At 41.9% G+C, this 6,000-nt stretch overlaps 1 long non-coding RNA gene across 1 annotated transcript in view; it reads right to left on the bottom strand.

Annotated features, from left to right (window-relative positions):
- Nucleotides 1–3,824: 3,824 nt before the first annotated feature.
- Nucleotides 3,825–6,000, bottom strand: part of LOC138504718 (uncharacterized) — a 268,270-nt gene continuing 266,094 nt past the window's right edge. The window contains exons 3-4 of the long non-coding RNA XR_011279924.1: nucleotides 4,485–4,607; nucleotides 3,825–4,059 (exon numbers count right to left, since the gene is read on the bottom strand). This is a non-coding gene — a long non-coding RNA (uncharacterized lncRNA). The remainder of the gene's footprint in view (nucleotides 4,060–4,484; nucleotides 4,608–6,000) is intronic.

The following is a 6,000-nucleotide window of genomic DNA, read 5'->3' as shown; positions in this document are numbered from 1 at the left end:
TCATAGCAAGGGGTCCCATAATGTTTGTCTTCGAGCAGAATCACCCACCTCCAGAAGGCAAGAAGTATGAAGAGCTGTGGACAGCAGATGTAGTGTGTAGATATTGGCTGTGAGCTGCAGCTACCTAATGCCAAGGATGCTAAAGCCCCAATCCGTCAAACCAATGTGCCGCTTCCTACTTCAGGAGCTGCGATTGGCTGCAATTGGCCACTCATCACATCTATTCTACTCATCACAACGATTCCTGCTTCAAGGGATACTTGCCAAAGGCACGGAGAGACAGTGCATTTGCTTGATTGAATGGTTATACGAGTGTTATTCAGGTTCTCTTATTTTGACGCTACATTCAGTTTGAATAGCTGAACCAATTAGCATCTGACATTTGTTCCCTTTATAATATATATATATATATATATATATATATATATATATATATATATATATATATATATATATATATATCTATCATGCTACTGTAGAAGGGGATCGAGCAGAATTATCCAAGTCCATTCCTCAGCAGCCAAAGCCACTCGATGTTTTTGGGGTTCATTGTAATAAAGTTGCTGTGAAAATGAGCGTTTAAAAAACAATAACGGCAAATGGGTAGTGGTGTGGCCCCCTCAATCCATGTAATGGATGCAGGGCACACCCTCGCAACTCCCAGACACATTATACCACACAAAGGGAGCGGGGGACACCCCCTCAACCCCCGCTCTCCTGCCTATTTTTCGGGGACCATGATATGATATATGATATGATGTGGCATTTATAACGCGCCTGTACACAAGTGTTTCTAGGCGTGACAAGACAAGGAGGGGGAAACAAAGGGAGGACAATATAACGATCTTACTAGGCCTGGTGCCAGTCAGATTGCACAAGTACAGGGAAGGGAGAAGGGGAGAAGTGCAGTTAACTCGCAAGTGCTGCCAGCGGGTGGCTCATAAGTGCAGAGAGAAGGGACTGTAGGGTTGCAGATACAGACCCTTAAGTGCTGGGGAGCCCGCAGGCAGTGGGAGGGCAACTGGACATGCAGGAGCCTGGGCCCAAGTTCAGAGGGTGACCAATGCGTGGAGCAGTCAAGTACATCAGAAGGGTAGAGGAAAAGAGAAAGCGGAAGCGAAAAGGCGGGTCTTGAGTTGCTTCCAGAGCCGGAGGTGGTTCTGTTGAAGTTTGAGAGAGGCACAGAGGCTGTCCAGAGAGAGGCCCCAACCAGGGAGATAGATCTGCCCCCAACTCTCTGCTTGGAGACCATATTACTGGATACTGTTTTTGGCATATCCACACACAAATTATTTGAATTCATTAAAGCTAAATGTGAGATATTTACAAATTATTTTTCCTGTACACCTGGTGTGGATGGAAAGTTCAAAGGGTATACTTGTAAACTCCTCGTAGTAGTTACCTTCTATCACTTATGCTCAGCTTTTCTGGGCGTGACCTAGTATCTTCAACTTCCAAGCAGAAGACGAGTAATGAGTTGTGCTTGACTTTTGGCTTCTTGGAACTCTAGTGACCCTGAACAGGCTCTGGGTAGAAAGGCTCTACTCTTTCCCAGAACGAGTTGTCCTTATTAAGGATGGCAGCCTTCTCTGGTACTGGAGGCTGCAAGAGAGCAGGGTTCTATTGTCCTGCGGTTGAAGATGGATTCTCTGATGGGCAGAGATTCTCTCTGGATTCTGATGCTGTTCTTTGCAAGAGGTGTAGCACAAGCTGTACCAAGTAAATTCCATTCACTTGATCTTAGGCGTGGCACAATTTTTGTATACGGCACCAGGTATAACAAAGTAATTCCATTCATTTGACCTTAGGCGTGGCACAGTTTTTCTGTTTGGCACCAGTTATAGCAAGATCATTCCAATCATTTGACCTCAGACTTAGAAACATATTTGGCCATGGCACTCTCTGCCAAGGTGATTCTGTTATGTTGACTTGAGACCGTGCATGTTTTATGGCCATTATATTAGTTATACCAAGGATACGCCATTCATTCTACCACAGGTGGTGCCAGCTGCATTCGCTGCACCACCAACCTCCAAGCACCTGGCAGCGCCGGCCATTTCTGTGGTGGCCCGGACCACACACACTATCATACACCTATCATGACCCTGTAGCCCACAAGCACCACTATCTGAATCGGAGCCCTCATATATGAAATGTCACAGGATTGATGAATCACTGCACCTGGCATGTACAGGAAAACAGGCAAATCACAAACAGTGGTAGAAACACAGTGGTGTGATAGAACAACCACCATCACAATCTGACAGAGTGGGATGCACTGCAGGGAATTGTCATAAGAGGTCGTGCCGTCATGGTCATGTCCCAAACCAAAAGGCCAGGTGGGGGTCCATTGTGGGTCCCTGGTGCAATACTACCAACTTAAAAAAGGGACAACAATTGGGGGCGGGGCTTGCATAAGTGAACACATACGTGGCAGCACACTCAAATTGGGTTATTTTTTAACTTGCCAATATTTGCAGATTAAAGTAAAGCAAACCTTGCTATAATAGTAATTTCTTGCATATATTATATTTAGAACCCCCACCCCTATTCTGGCATATCATATGGGCTGAAATCCTGTAGGTACCAGTGCCAAACACCTGGCTGATTCTGTGAACAGTAGTGGTGGGATCACCTGGAAATGTCAGGGACCGGGTTCAGTGTTTGATGAGGCATAGCTGCAGCATTGAGAGCCAGCATGACAGCCTGAGCTGAGATGGGGAATTCATGCCATGTCAAACACCGGACAAATCATCGGTAATGGAGCTGGCATTTTCAGCTGTGGCTGCAGAGCCAGTCCCAGGCAAAAAGGAAGATCATCCTGGAATCTTTCTAGAGTCATCCGATGACTCCATTCTAGAGTCATCCATGGATAGTTCAGGAAGATCATCCTGAAGTCTATGTACAGGCCAAAATATTTAATGAGATGACTCTAGAGTTATCACAGAAACTACTCCAGGATGAGTTCTGATTACTTTCAGGGATGATCTTGGATTACTCCAGGATGACTCCATGACAACTTCAGGATGAGTTGGGATTAGATGAGTTAGGATTACTACCGGATGACTTTGGATTACTCTAGGATGACTCTATGACAACTTCAGGATGACTCCACGACAACTTCAGGATGAGTTGGGATTACTGCAGGATGAGTTTGGATTACTCTAGGATGACTCCATGACAACTCCAGGATGACTTAATGACAACTTCAGGATGGTTCCATGGTAACCTTAAGATGGGTTTTGAATTGTGAATGATTATTGCAGACCACTCCAGGATGAGTTTAAATGATTTCAAGATAATTCCAAAAGATTTAGGAAAAGGGGTTGGATTACCCCAGGATGTATCCCTTTTGAGTAAGATAGGTGGTGTTACTTTAGAATGACCCTAGTTAGACTCCTGGATAATTTACTGGAAAAAAAATCTAGGTAATTTTGCAGCTGTCACTTTCCATCTTTGCTAGAGCACATGTTAACTAAGATCGCTGATTTAGTGCACACAACTACAAACACCCCCACATGTCACAAACGTAGCTGTAAACTCCCTCATTTCAGTTCTTACCGCTAGCCAACATGGCTTCACGCCCAATAAACTCCCACAATTACAAAACACTGCACTCAGATACACACTTCCAGAGACATGAACAGAATCTTTTAAAGGTCTACCGGCATGACAGACTTCCGCCAGTCACTTCACTCAATATCACTAAGAGCAGCTAACAATTACCTAGTTCATATTATGATAGTAAAAGTCAGCAGCTATAAATTGTTGATATTTTAATATAGTATTGCTCTGGCTATAAAATATCTTCAATCAAACATAGAAAGTGTTACCATTTTTTATTTAACAAATTCAGTTTAACCGCACAGCTGTATTTCATAAGAATAAATAGGTTTGCAAAAATACAAACAAATAACAATCATCGATCCTGCATTTCAAAAGGCGGAGTCTTCCTTAGGCCTCTTCTGGCCTTGCAAGTTTTGGTGGCAAGCTTCCTCCTTATCACTCGGCAGTCCATAGTAGGCCAACGGTTAGCCTTGCAGACAGATCTCAAAAATTCTACAAAAAAAGAAAGGATATATGAGTATAATAGGCATTGTTACATTCCTTATTGTGGAATACATACCAGATTAACCAATGTTAAAATGTCAATTTACAAATGCGTCGCTACATTTAAATGCATTCGTACACAAAGGATGAAACAGGCTTAAAAGATAGATTTGACCTGAAAAGGAATTTACTTGTCATTGATGTGTACACAATCTTCTGGTACAGTTTTCAAAACCAATACAACTAATAAGTCAAAGTGATGATTAAGCATTAGCTTTTAAAAAAGAATGAGACTCTTCAATGACCTACTGTGCAAAGCATCAACCTTTTCTACATCAAGGACATCACTCTCAGCTCTGGCTGTTGTTACTCCTTTAGCAGAAACAACCTCATTCTGGGAAAAGAGAAGCTCGCTGACACCAATCAAAAGGTACCTTGCACCATCTTGAGCAGCTTTAGCCCCCCTCCAAATGTTTGTAGAGCTCTCGCTTTGGTACAATTATATCTCCAGATCTGGTGGGGTCATTGGCATCCTTGACCAGTTGTTGCATATCAGCCTGGAAATATAGCACAATATATAATATTAACACAAATATTCATGACGTGCAAGTACACATTGTATTATAAGCAATTATGTTTTGGTAGAAAACATGGTGAGGTGAATTACCTGCATAAGAAATGTGATCCCTAAACAGTTGGATTGCTATAAATCATAACATTTGTACTTAATGAATCAAGGACACTTTCGGCTGCTTTCTAGGCTTGCACTTGGCCACCATGGCACACTATGAATTATTGACTGTAGGAGAACAACGTTCCACTGCTAGGATACATATATTGTATATGGAGTAGTTGCTGGTGAATAGCAGGAGAGTAGAGGCACAGAATATAGAGTGTCTGCACACATTTCAAATACAGCCATGCCTACAACTATGGTGCAAATATCCATCATATAGGTGATATTTTTTGAGCTATAAATGAAAAAATGAGCCTGGCCAGAATCTATGCAGAATATTGCCTCTTAATTTATATTCACAAAGATTTGGTTATACACTGTAAGATTAAGGAACAGAAACATGTAAAAGAGATGAAGTGTCCATTTCCAACAACTTCTCTGCTGATTCCAGGAATTAATTGGTCCTGATCTAAGCTGCCAGTGATGCCTGCAAATGATGCATTGCCAACTGATTGTGTCTTTGCATGGCTTCTAACTGTTCTACTATAAAAAAAAAAACAAGTTAAAAGGCATGCACTCTTTATCATCACAAATTAAATCAGTGGGTGAGGGTTGAATGGGCCAACATCAGCATTATTACTCAAAGTTACAAATATTGAGAACAGTGTTACGCAGATTCATGAAATCTGGAATCAAAAAGGGGATGCCTCACTGTAGGGACGTTAGATGTACCCTCCTCCCGAAACATCAAATGGAGGGAAAAACATATATACTTTGCTTACCTGCCAATTGGAAAAGCACTACTACTTTGAAATCCCTTTCTTCATGCATTTCTTTTCCACTTTCATCAAGACCCTCTACCAGCCGTTCACAATTGTCAATGGCTCAAATTTCCCATCCTTTCTAATACAGAGAGAGTTGTCACAATCAAACAAAAGCACATTAAAGACTGCCATGATTTGAATTATTACCTAAAAGAAAAAAAAAAGTTACATTTAGTATCCTCAAAGTATTTTGGTGAAACTAGTCTGTACCCAAGACCATTAATTTATAGTCCCCTTACTATGGACATGTTCCTGTCTGAAGTGTCCCTATTTGTGAGTGAAGCTAGTATCCTAAGTTGTTGGTTTAGTAATTACTGCAATGTAAAGAGGGTTTTTTCTCCGTAGATGGGGGAGATGATCTCACATTAAGCCCATCTGTGCTAGCAAGCCAGATCTTGAATTTAGCCCATCTGTGCTAGGGAGCCAGATCTCGCATTTAGCCCATCCGTG

The sequence above is a fragment of the Ambystoma mexicanum genome, chromosome 11, assembly GCF_040938575.1.
Source record: "Ambystoma mexicanum isolate Mex_15411 chromosome 11, UKY_AmexF1_1, whole genome shotgun sequence".
Classification (NCBI taxonomy): Eukaryota; Metazoa; Chordata; class Amphibia; order Caudata; family Ambystomatidae; genus Ambystoma; species Ambystoma mexicanum.
Note: the sequence above shows the minus strand (reverse complement) of the source record. Positions and strands in the feature narration are given on the sequence as shown.